The following is a 13171-nucleotide window of genomic DNA, read 5'->3' as shown; positions in this document are numbered from 1 at the left end:
TGAGAACCATATATATATCTTTCTCATGGGAAATCCATGCTTCAATAGTTAAAATCTTCTGGTCCATTTTCTTTACGAAGAAAGGACATATGGCATCTTTTCATATTATCAGTTACCTTAACCTGACTGCATGGTAAGAATACTGGAGTGGTTCTCATGGGAAATCCATGCTTCAATAGTTAAATTTATCTGGTCCATTTTCTTTACGAAGAAAGGACATATGGCATCTTTTCATATTATCAGTTACCTTAACCTGACTGCATGGTAAAATGAATACTGGATAGGATCACATGGGATATTGATGTCAAGAAAAAGTGAGTTATATTGTGCATCTGACTTCTCCATATGCATTGTCTCAGGCAAGTCCCAGTACATCTGAGACTCAGTGCTCTCATCCTCCTAATGACACTACCTATGATATTTGTTATAAGAATGAGATTAGACCAGGTATTAAAAATCTTTTGGTCATTGCTAAAGTTTCATATACACAAAAGGTTGTATTGTATTAATTGGTTATGAGGACACTGCCGTGTTTTTACACATGACTTAGACAAGGAAGACCAAAAGGAACAACTTGCCCTCCATGTGGGAGAGGAGGGGGTGTGTGCAAAACCTGGATGGAAGAGATGGGAACTCAACAACAACCATCTTTAAACTATGCCTCAGGAGTGGATCAAAGTTTTCTTCTCTTGGAAACTAGGCCTCCTCCCCTTCATCTTCAGGGACTCTCCTGCTCAAATAGCTAACCCTGCCCACATAAAGGGAATGCCTGCTCTGAGGTATGTTAACATGTTTGTGAAGTTGTGTCATTTACATTGACCATATGTTAATGGTATGAACCCAAGACTTAGACTTATTATGAAAGGGTTATACATCAATAGTTCTGGAAAACATATAAGTGAATAGGGCTTTCAAGGGGCATGCTTCAATGAATGTACATTCCTATAGCTCATCTATAAAGGGATTTTCAGGCACGCATTCAGCACTTGGTCTTAATTTTCTGTTGATTTCTAAGCTCAAGCAAACCGCAAACAGCTCTGCGGGCTTCTCCACCAAGCTGGTTTCACAGATGTAATGCAGCATCAGATCTTACCCTAAATCAGAACTACATGCAACAAAGAAAAAATAAAAAGAATGGCACCCAGCCCTAGAGCTTTGCACATTATCCTAATAAACTGTATTGGAAAGGCAGTGACGTATTTGTGATTGGTGATCACCACATACCACAGGACCAGAATATGCATCACCAAGAAAATTGGTTCTTTGTTGTCTACCTTATATTTTCTATTCTTTTTGTGTGTGTGTTAATCCTCACCAAAGGATATTTTTCAATTGATATTTTAAAGGGAGTAGAAGGGAGAGAGAAACATCAATGTGAGAAAGACACATCGATTGGTTGCTTAGCCTACAACTGAGGTACATACCCTTGACCAGAATCAAACCCGGGACCCTTCAGTCCACAGTCCGACACTCTATCCACTGAGCCAAAGGGGCTAGGGCTATTTTTCTGTTCTTAATATATTTCTTTTTCTTCAAACATTTCTTAGGTGTTCAATAGAAAGAAAGATTATTAATTTTTTTTTTGGAACAGGGCTTTGTAAGCACTACAGTGTAACTTGTCCCTTTATAGATTTTTAAAATGTGACTCCTATTTCCATATGCATTTTGGTCCATTGGTCATGGATGGATGTGATGTACATCCCATCAGATAAGATAGTTACCCATTCACCCTCCCTAATCATTAGCCTCATATCTTCATTCCCAGTGATTCCTGCATGCAGATAAGCCTTCTGCTTTTCCGAGATTTGAAATGTAACATTGAGCTGATCCCTAACTCACTTCAGGTAACGTACAGGGAATAAGGACCTAAAGTCTTTTGCAAAACAGGGAAAATACATGTGACTATTCCAAAGAGGCACTTGTGAATTAGTGCAGTATTAAACTTTCTGGAAGCATCATTTTATATGTAATTCAATGCTGATTGTCTCAGGCAGGGCCAAGCCATCTGAGGAATGAGCAATAGAACCCTGGTTGACCTCTCATTATGCCTGAGGCAATTTGGTCTCATAGAAAGCACTGGTATACCATGTAAGTCAATAATGTTTTTTCATAAACATTATGCGTATAATGAATAAAAATAATTAAGTCCATCTTTGAGCACAAAGTGGGGACTCACTAATAGTATATTTTCAGAAAACGAAACAGCTTGCCATATCATATACCATTTTTTGTTCTGATTTTTAGTTATTGAATCGGAATTTCTTCACTATGATATAGAACCCTTCAAATTCTCAAAAAATTCTCAGGAAATCACTTCATTGCCCCTTCAAATTGAAACACATCTTAAAAACTGATCAGTATTTTGTAATACAGTGGGGCCTTGACTTACGAGTTTAATTCGTTCCGAGACCGAGCTCGTTAAGGAGCTTGTTAACTCAAATTACTCTGTCAACTCAATGCAAAAAATCAGCTGAGAGACAGCTGGTATCTCAAAAAACTCGTTAGTCGGGACACTCGTAAGTCAAGGCCCCGCTGTAATAGATGCCAGATTGTTATTAAGCTTCTTTCTCCCTTCCTTCTTTCATTTCTTTTTCCTTCTTTCCCTCCCTTTTACTCCCCCTTCTCTTTCCATTAATCAGAAATACTTGGAAAAAAATAAAACACAAGAAAAGAATCAGAGTTAGGTCTTTATGCTACACTGTATTTGAAGTGGCCAGTGATATAACAAATAAATATTGACAGGAAAATATAGGTTCAATATTAATTCTACCTAATTAGTCAGTCTTGTAATCTAAAACCTTTCTAATTGATAAGGTACTATTTTGTTTTATTATGATTAAGAACAGTTTCCAGACCTTCTTCCAAGAACGTGCCAAAAGCAAAGACTGTATTTGAAATGACACAGATGTTATTTGCAAATAGTATGTTTTCATATAGGATTTTATTTTATTTCTAGGAAAATACATGACCAAATTTAAGAATTCTAAAACTTTCCCCTTATATAAGGCAAAAATGTAAGTTATATTTAATTTGAAGTTACAACAAGAGAGAGAGAGAGAGAGGTTGAAGGGCACTTAATCAGGAGAAAAAAAGCAAAACCACTACTAACCCTGTCTCTGACTTATTTACTAGAAAACAACCCTCAGGAACAAGAAGGTTTACATTTATCTTTTATATTTTATCCATTAATTAATTTAGTTTAGAAACCTTACTTCATTTTCACTGCCAGACCTTGACTTTCCCACAGCCTAGCAGCACACATGCATCACCTTCCCCGTGATTCACTCCAGCTGTCGGCTATTCTGGTAACAGTCTGTGATGTTAGTAAATAAGGACAGTTTTATTTAGTCATATGGATTTTAAGGTCTTCTTAATCTTTCTGTCTTTCTCTTTCTTGGTTCTCATCAGTCAAAGAAAGCACCAGGTAAGCTATTATCGGGCACTCTATAATTTTACTGTCACCTCAAAGACTAAAATGTCTAAGTGTCTCCTGGGATGTATAAATCTCCGTGTTTTATCTTCCATGTTTTACCTTTTCTTTGCTGTTTTGTTGGTGGGTAAAAATCAACATAAGTATGAACTCTAACTATTGATCTATGTGTAATACCTGCATGTTGTAGCAATTAGCAAATAATCTATTATGAGTCTCTTTGTACTTCTGTGGTCAAATAGATGTGTCTGTGTGTGCATCTGTGACTGTTAAAATGGAAAATCCTGTTTCCTTGGTACTTGCAAAGAAATGCTGATGGATTAATCCTCTTTCAGATTGCAATAACTAATATCCTGACTTGATTAGTGTAGTAGAAAATCATTAACTGGTCATGTTTAGAATCTGACCTGATGTAAATTAATATATTTTGCAGAATTCATATATTTTTAATTCAATAGAGCAAAATTATTAACAAAATGTTTTGGCTCATAAAGTTTGGTGCTAATGGAAGACCTGAAGTAGATTGGAAGATATAAATTAGATTCAAAGATCTATGTTTCATAATATTTTTTTATTTTACATAAATATATTAAGGGCTGCTCTTAATTTTGCATCAATCAAATAAATGTAAGAACATTGGAAGCAGGAAGAAATACATAAACTCTAGCGACTTAAACAGCAATTTTCACATAGTAAATGAAGATTTCAACACCTCGTCATGCTCATTTTCTCAAAAAAGAAATTCTTGCTGGTGAAGATGGGTGTGTGCTCAGTGCGTACATTCTTGGGATTTATTTGCTTAGCATTCTCTGAAACAAATCAAAGGATGCAGGCAATTAGGCTTTTGGGAAGATGCCGCAGAGCTCCAGGTCGCTCTTGCTAGAGCTTTCCTTTCTGATTTCCGTTTCATTGGAAATATTGTCTGCCCTAAAATAAATGACCCTTGTTTTGTTAAACTTATATGAATTTTATAAGAAATGGGCTCTCTCAGAGTGTTTTTGACCCATCCCCACCCCATCTCAGCCTGTGTCCAGTGGCACGGGCAGGCCACCAGCTTGCATTCACATATGGGTGATCTCATGATCATGAACAATTCATACTAGGAAATATATTTTTTCAATGATCAGAGTCACATTATATTGCTAAATGGTAATCATTATTTCAGAATAATTACACTGTTTCAATGTTTTGAATGTGTAAATTCCTGGATAAATTATCTTCTACATATTTGTACACAGTCCCTGTGTTACATCAAGCCACAAATAGAATATCAAATTTAAAAAATGATCATGAATCAACATAAAAGCCTGAAGCTTCATTACTTTCATAATTTTAAATCCCTTTTCTAGTAATATATTGGCTGTGTGCTTTGTTAGAGTGTGGAGAAGAGTTTCTGATAAAGTGAGTAATTTTCCAAGGTAAAGACTTCTATAGAAATATATTAGAAATATATCTCTCCACTGTAAGAGTTTGTTTCCTTTTGTAGGCTTTTAAAAATTTGTCTACCTTTAATAATATTGATAATCATTGTGTTTAATTTAACTTTATTGCTCTTTGGTTAATCACCATCCAAATGAAATTATGATTAAATCCAATTAAAATGTTGGCCCTCTTTTACAAAAAGTATTATTATAAGTTTGGTTCTGGCACAGACCCACAGTAACCCTGCAAATAATTAAAACATTATTCACCTCCTTTTCTGTATCCAATTTTTCTTTGAGTACGTTCCTTACCCCAGAAAGACCTGGTGAGTCATTAATACATTTGTTTGAGATCTACTGAGCTTTTTATAGGGACCTCTTTTACCCATGCTCCACTACTGCTTCCTCCTTTATTTCTTTAAAAAAATGGTTCAAGATGTTAAAATTATTAATGACCTCCACAAATTTAAGACATTTTTTCATAAATAACCATGAGATATTTTATGTGCTGAGGTCCAGATAACCATACCAGGAAAACAAACATGCAATCAAACAAGTAAATGCAATATTCAGGTAGATCTTATCATTTCAATATTGGGTCTTATTTTACATCCAAAATTTTAAATTTTATTTCTAAAAATTAATGACAAAACACATTTTGCTGGAATTATTTTCTCTTATGATCTCCAGATCTATACATCCTGCTATGTACACAGCAGTTAAACTCACAGTTCCAAAAGACCCTGATACAGAATGCTGGTCTTCTCCAGTATCTCCCACATCCACAAGTGGTACTACCAGAATGCTCGGGTAAAAATCTCATATTTCTTTGTTCATCACTCTCCCTCATCTTTCACATTGGCCCCCCTCAGGATGTCCTCCCTATTGTTAAGATGTATTTCAGGGAAATCACTTATCACCTCTTCCACTGCTAAGCCCTCATAAAACCACCATCATCTCCTGCCAGAGTTGGCTGAGAACCAATCAGCCTCTCTGCTTCTACCTTTGACCATCCTGTAGAGTGATCTCTTCAAAATAGAAATCACATGTCTTAATCATTTATGCTTATACTCTCTGATTCCCATTTGACCAATTAGAATATGACAGTCCTATCTACAGGAAGACTAGTTCCTAACGTCACCTTTGACTATCTTATTTCTGTCTTCACTTAGCTACATCCTTGCCTACTGGCACATATTTTCATCTTGCTGCCAGTGGGCTTTGTCTTTGTTATTTTCTTCATCTGGACACCTGTTTCCTCAAGTTTTGAGACTTCTTGCTCTTCAGCATTGAAGTTTCTTTTTAAATGTCTCTTTCTTAGACAAGCATGTAACCTCTCCTCAATATCATTCTCAGAAGAAACCACTATAATTGGGTTTGATTTCCAGACTTTTATTACACATTTAAATATAATTGCATACAGTTTTTTAACTCAATAATTACATTGTTATTAAAATATTCATAAGTTGCTCTTTCATTTAAGAGGTAGTTTTGAAATGTTTATCATTGGTACATAAAGTTTTATTTATCTGTTTTTACTTTTTAGTTTTCTTTTTGTCTGTTTTTAACTACTTTTTTTTAGGACTTGCTGATGGATTGGGAATGAGAGGGAAGTGGATGAATCAAAGATAACTCCTAGATTCATATCCCTTACACAATAGTTTATTTAACCTTCCTTGTTTCAGAGGCAGTTCTCTTATATAACTCTTCTTTCCATGTACCCCTTTGCCCAATGATAGATATCAAAACATGATTGCTGCTTCCTTGGACATATGTATTTGTTATTTTTAAAATATACTGCCTACTTCACCTCCAAAATAGCTGAGCACATTTATGCATCTTCAGCAACATATAAGACCCTTTTCCTGACTCTATGCTTTGAAATTAAAAAACAAAAAAAAAAACCAAACAAACAAAAGAAAAAACAAAAAGAAAAACTAGCCAACTTCATGGAGTATATAATCTCTGTCTACAATATTATAAAGCCAAAATGAAAAGCTTTTACCCTAAATGTTATTCACAACATAAAATTATCTATTTAATAATTTAGGTAACTGCTCAATAAGGAATTGTCATATAGTCTCTGCTATTTTAAAAGTATTTTAGAACCACTAAACATGAAGATGCCAGCCATGAGCTGAGAGGACTTAGCTCACAGGGACTATAACAAAGGGCTATAGTGCTTTGGGTTGTTTTTGAGTCTGCCCTTTGACAAGTGCATCAGTTCTTTTAGTATAGCACCTGCATTTTTTGTTTATGTACCAAAGAAACCAACATTCCATTGGGTGACCCATCTAACACATAGCCTGTATTTGTCTAAAGAGTTTCTGTCTCTTATGATTTTGATCAGCTCCTAAAATAAAGATTATTGATTATTGACTATACCAAGACCTTTCTTTCCTTCTTTGTTTTTCTTTATTTGATTTCTGTAAGGTCTACCTATTGCTTTAAAGCTTTTGGAAATATATCCATGAAGATTCATCATTTAAAGTAAATGTGGAAAATACAATTCTCTCTGAATATAAAGCTCAGAAGGGCTCACTAGGGAATCTCAGTCATAATGGCCCAGAACATATAAATCTCTCTAAGGAGTGATACACTTTCAAAGAAGACACTTTTTCAAAATGAATATCAAGAGAACAATTTTCTTAAATATAACTCAATGAAGAAGAGTCAGTTGAGATATAATTCCTTAAAAACTGCCTCTGCATGGTCAAAAAAAAAAAATACTCCAAGAAGTGACACATAGAGAATACTCCCAAGATATTCAGTTTGGGCTCAATGTGGAGACTGCTTTATTATTGGAAAATGTGGAGGAATCCAAAACCACATGTACTTCCTATAAATGTAAGAACGGGATCAGAGAATGTGGATTACAATGTATAATTTCCACAGATCTGTGGGTTAGGGCATGTGGAGCCCAGGCGCAGCTGCATGTCTTGAGCATTGCCTCTCTGGCACTATGGTTTACCAGATGTACACCCAGAGGAAGTGGGCACTATGTCAGGAAGTGGGAGCTATATATGAGGAAGTGTGAGGTAAGTGTAGGAAATAGGATGTATGTGTTAGGAAGTGAAACATATATGTCAGGTATTGAGAAGTGCATCTTGTCCTGCAGTTCTTTTAGAGCAGCAGTTCTCAACCTGTGGGTCTCCAACCTGTGGGTCGCGACCCTTTCACAGGGGTCACCTAAGACCATCGGAAAACACATATATAATTACATATTGTTTTTGTGATTAATCACTATGCTTTAAGTATGTTCAATTTGTAAAAATGAAAATACAACCTGCATATTAGATATTTACTTTATGATTCATAACAATAGCAAAATTACAGTTATAAAGTAGCAACGAAAATAATTTTATGGTTGGGGGGTCACCACAACATGAGGAACTGTATTAAAGGGTAGCAGCATGAAGGGAGAGGCTAGGATGGGGGCCCTTTACCCACCAGGCCAGCCGTGGGCAAACTACAGCCCGCGGGCCGGATCTAGCCCGTTTGAAATGAATAAAACTAAAAAAAAAAAAAAGACCGTACCCTTTTATGTAATGATGTTTACTTTGAATTTATATTAGTTCACACAAACACTCCATCCATGCTTTTGTTCCGGCCCTCCGGTCCAGTTTAAGAACCCCTTGTGGCCCTCGAGTCAAAAAGTTTGCCCACCCCTACACTAGGCTGATGTTGGGAGCCTGGCCTCCAGTGTTCTGTCTGTAGCAAGAGCCAGGGCTGCCACCTCAGTTCCTAGATCAAGGGGAGCCTGGTTGTGTGTCCCCCCCACCCCCTTTTTTTTTTCCACATTGGCAGAAATGAAACCTAAGGGTCCAACCCTGTCCTGTGTGTTTGAGTTCTTTCAATAGCAGTTGAGGCTGGTTGGGCGGATTTGAGTTAAATTGTACTTTTGCTCCATTGTTAATTGAGAAACTTTCAATAAAATATTATTTTCTACAAAAAAAAAGGAAGGTTGAGAACCACTGTTTTAGAGGAACCTGTCAGGAGTACAAATCTTGTTCTCCCACATGGTGTTGAACTATCCAAGAAATCGAAGGGCTTTCTAGAGACACTTTTTTTTGTCACTGGTTTCACTTCTGGAATTAGGAGGAAGAATCCATATATCATAATAGTCCTGCCATTATATTTTTCTGAAAAATATAATATTGCTTTGAATTAAATATATTGTACTTTGTTTCTATAATAATATCAATCACGATATCTGTTTCATTAATTCTTAGAGTTACAATGACTAAATTTAATATGTGTGTCATGTCTAAGTCCTAGATAAAACAACTACTTAGATTAAAGCACATAATAAGTGTAAAATTATCCCCCAAATTATTCCTAAATAAACTGTGACTATGTCAGGAAAAAAGTAACAGTTCGAAAATCCTAAAAGAAATCAGATTTTTTTTTTTTAACAAAAGTTAAAAAAATATTTTTTAAAATTAGTTTTCGAATCTTGTGAATGCCTTGAATCATTGTGTCACATTAAGCCTGTTTGTTACTACAGATGATGGCCCAGGCAAGTAAAATGGTCTGTTCCTTTATTTTTCTCTCTGTTGATTGTTATTTTGTTGTTTCTGTTGATTTTCATAGACTTGATGAAGACATTACATGAACTTTAGAATTACAATTACTTTAGAAATTACTGTATCCACAAACAAAACTTTAGAATAATGTTCTTTTTTGCTAATAGGGTAAGCAAATCTAAAGAGCTATAGAAACCAGTGTCACAGAGTGATTAAAAGAATCACTTCTAATAAAGAGGAAAACAAAGGTTAAAAAGTAATGTTTGTGTTGAAAGTCAGAGACTAAGAAATGGAACTTCTAGGTAAAAGTGAAATGTGGCCCTCTCAGCCAAGAAAGAATTCAGAATTCACAAGGAAAATAATGAGTAATTGTTCAGTTTCCACACAATATGCTTCATTCTATTCCTTAGAACAAAAACATTTCAAATTCATTGGTGAACACATTCAGAGAAATAAAAACTCTGAATGTTGTTTTTGGGATAAGAAAGAATATCCCCTCAGGCTTCTTAAATTGTCAATACTAGATTCAGTGAACTTGAGGAAGAGCAACAGTAGGTTCTTGTCACCAGCGTCCAAGCACCTGACACTCCAGTGTCAAGAGCAAGGTGTGCAGCCAACAGAGCATAGAGTATCATTTCTCATCCAATCCTCTCATGTCCTTCTCCCTCTTTTCTCCCTCCTCCTCCTTCACTTTCTCCATCTCTTTCTTTTAATTCCTTCCCCTCGTCCTTTTTCTCCTTCTCTTCCTCCTTTTCCACCTCCTCACCCTCCTCTTTTTTCTCCTCTTCCTCTTTCATTTTTTCTCTTCCTTTTCCTCCTCCCCCTTCACTGTTTTCTCCTTCTCCTCTTTCCCCTCCTTCTCATCCTCCTTTTTTCTCCTCCTTCTTCTTTTCTTTCCTCTCTTTTTCTTTCTAATTCTCTTTTTTATATAGTGACAAGTGTATATTATACTTTTAATACACTTTTCATATGCTTTTCTATTCAAAATATGTGCTTTGTTTAACTTAACGAAGTGTATTACACCCCCCTTATAGCATGATGGGATGAGCTGGTAGAAACCAATTAGACTACATCCCAAATTCCCCTTCAAGTACTAGTGGGCATAGGGATGTGGTAAGTTTGTGGGAGGGCACAGGAGACCAGCAGGGATAGCCATGCTGGGTCCTTGCTCTTTCAAGGACTAGAGAGATGCTTTCTTTATATCTCACCCACTCATTTACTAGTATATTCTTATTCATAAATTTTTAAATGTTTTTTTAATTCCTTTCTATAACCAGCACAAAAATGTAGTTTATATATTTGAAAGGATGAAGGATAAGACTTATGCTATATTATCAGAATGTCAGACTTCACTATTTATGTTTTTGCAAATGTCCTGTAAGTCATTTTAGTAAATCACAATCTTCATTTTTAAAAGCTGGTAAAAGCAAAACATTAAAATGATTTTTTAAATCAAATGTCATGCTAACAAATAATATTAAAAATAGTACCATACTAACAAATTCTATGTCAACAAAATTTAAAGCCAATATATTACCCATTCAAAATTTAATTTTTAAAATTCAATTAAGTTTTATATAATCTTCTGAAGTTCATAGTGTCATGTAGTTACAAAGAACACAAATTCTGGAATCGAATTGCTCAGGATCTAATCCTGGTTCTGATACTTACAGCGCATTTTCTGGGGAAGATTCCAATCTCTATGCCCCAGTCTCCTCACCTGCAACTAATTATAAGGGTAGTGATTACTTCTTGTTTAGTATGAGAATTAAATGAGTTTATATATCTAAAATATTTGTGCTACTGCCTGCCACACGATGTTCAAAGCATATTAGCTGTGTTTTTTGCTAACAAAACTGTTCTTGGAATCATGGCACAGGAATGAGATAAAGAGCTGCCACAGCATCTTGGTACACTGGTGTCACTCTTAGCAGTACCTAGCACAGAACTAAGTGTCTACTGTATGCAGCCACCCCTAAGCAAGCCACATGTTTTATTTCTAAATCTTTAAACCTAATATGAAATAAAAGAACAGATGGTATCAGCTCATAGGTCTCCCTCAGGTCATGCTGCTCTCTCTTTATAATTTGCATGCTTCCAAAGTCCCTTGATCTTAAAACACACTTTTAATTTTTGCTTAGAGACATTCAGTTTAAATTTTGGACTGCCTTAAGGTTAGAATCTGAAATTGAGTGAATATATTGGGACGCCCACTTTCAAAACATTCATCACAATCATATCATAAGAGTGTCCACCTTTCATAAAACAGAAAAAAAATGGCTGCTGAGAGTGAGTGTCCATCAACAATGATCTCAGTATCAACAAGGAAGTGAATATTTTACCTTGAGTTGAAGAGTTGAGATAAACTCTAATGGCTGTAACAGAGAAAAATTATTTTAAAGATATAATCATAAAACTCAACTTGTCCTTTCCCTCTCCTCTGATCCTGTTTCTTTGCTACATTTCTTAGACAATAGTCTCATGGGCCCAATTTTGTTTATTTTTATAAAGTACAATTTTTTTTAAGTTGGTGGTTGAGCCAAAATGTGATTTCCAGAATTCAGCATTCCACACATAACCCCGGAAACTCTGGCACCCCCTGCATGGGTCCTGAAAGGTAGACTTCCTGTGCGGTCTGGCCTGGCCAGCCATCAGAACCTTAAAGCAAGGAACCACAATGTGGATCAATATTCTACCACTGTCTTGCCAGGTGCTGCCCCTTTGTGATCACAAGACCTCTATTCCTTCACAATATAACATGCCAAAATGCAGATCAATTCTGAATTTAGTCGGTGAATTGATCACCTTGGATTTGGACTGGGGTGAGGAGTCAAGAGGGCTTTGCTGAGGGAGTTGTGGAAACATCAAGTGTGGACAGTCTCCTGGGCTCTGAGTCAGATCGTAAGGACCTTTGGTCTTTCTGTGGTTAACACCCAGGACTCCCACTGCATTATGAGAGGCAGGATTATAAAAATGAACAAAAGGTTATATGCACCCAGAATATTTCATTTCAGAAAGAAAAGGACAGAACTCTTTTTATGTTCTACTCCCTTTCTCTCTCTGATTTCTCATACTCTTCATTGTTTTTTGTAAAATTACTTTATTTTTCTTACTACAGATGCTAGAACAGTTTGATTCTATTGCTTATTAATGTTCAAAGGTTTAGGATGACATAACATTTTTAGAGTTTTATGATCATATCCTTTTTGTTGCCTTCTATTTATGGCTAACATCAGTAAAACTTTGAGTCTGTCAAAAATCATACAACTTCACAGAACATATTTCCAATTAGTATTGAATATAACCTCAGTAATCACTGCTCTCACATGTACAACCAATGGACTGGAATGTGCTTGGCGTCAGTGATCATTGTTTCAAACTTTATGTTAGAAAAGGTTGAGCTGGTTTCTGTCCATTATTAGACACCCAGATAATTCTGCTCATAAGAGGTCATGACTCATGGATTGAGTCACAGCTGAGAGGATGTGCAACCACCACAGAGTGAGCCATGCACAGCATTGCCAATTGCACTGAATGAGAATGGACACATGCTCTGAGTCTCCACTCTTAGTAAAATTGTATGAAACAATTGTCTGGAAAGCTTATGCAATAGGAAGTGTGGGAGTTGAAAAGCTTACTATTTATTTGGATTAGATACCACACATTTTTAATTTGCCCTAAGAAAAATTACTTTGGAAAGAGAAGAAGATTTGGAACCGTTCCTTAAATAGATCTAAAGGATAACATTCATTTTTTTAGAGCTGAAGAGTACAGAAAGAACATTCTTCTACCTT

Source organism: Myotis brandtii, unplaced genomic scaffold (assembly GCF_000412655.1).
Source record: "Myotis brandtii unplaced genomic scaffold, ASM41265v1 scaffold115, whole genome shotgun sequence".
NCBI classification, from domain to species: Eukaryota; Metazoa; Chordata; class Mammalia; order Chiroptera; family Vespertilionidae; genus Myotis; species Myotis brandtii.
The sequence above is the reverse complement of the archived record's forward strand: the minus strand, read 5'-3'. Positions refer to the sequence as shown.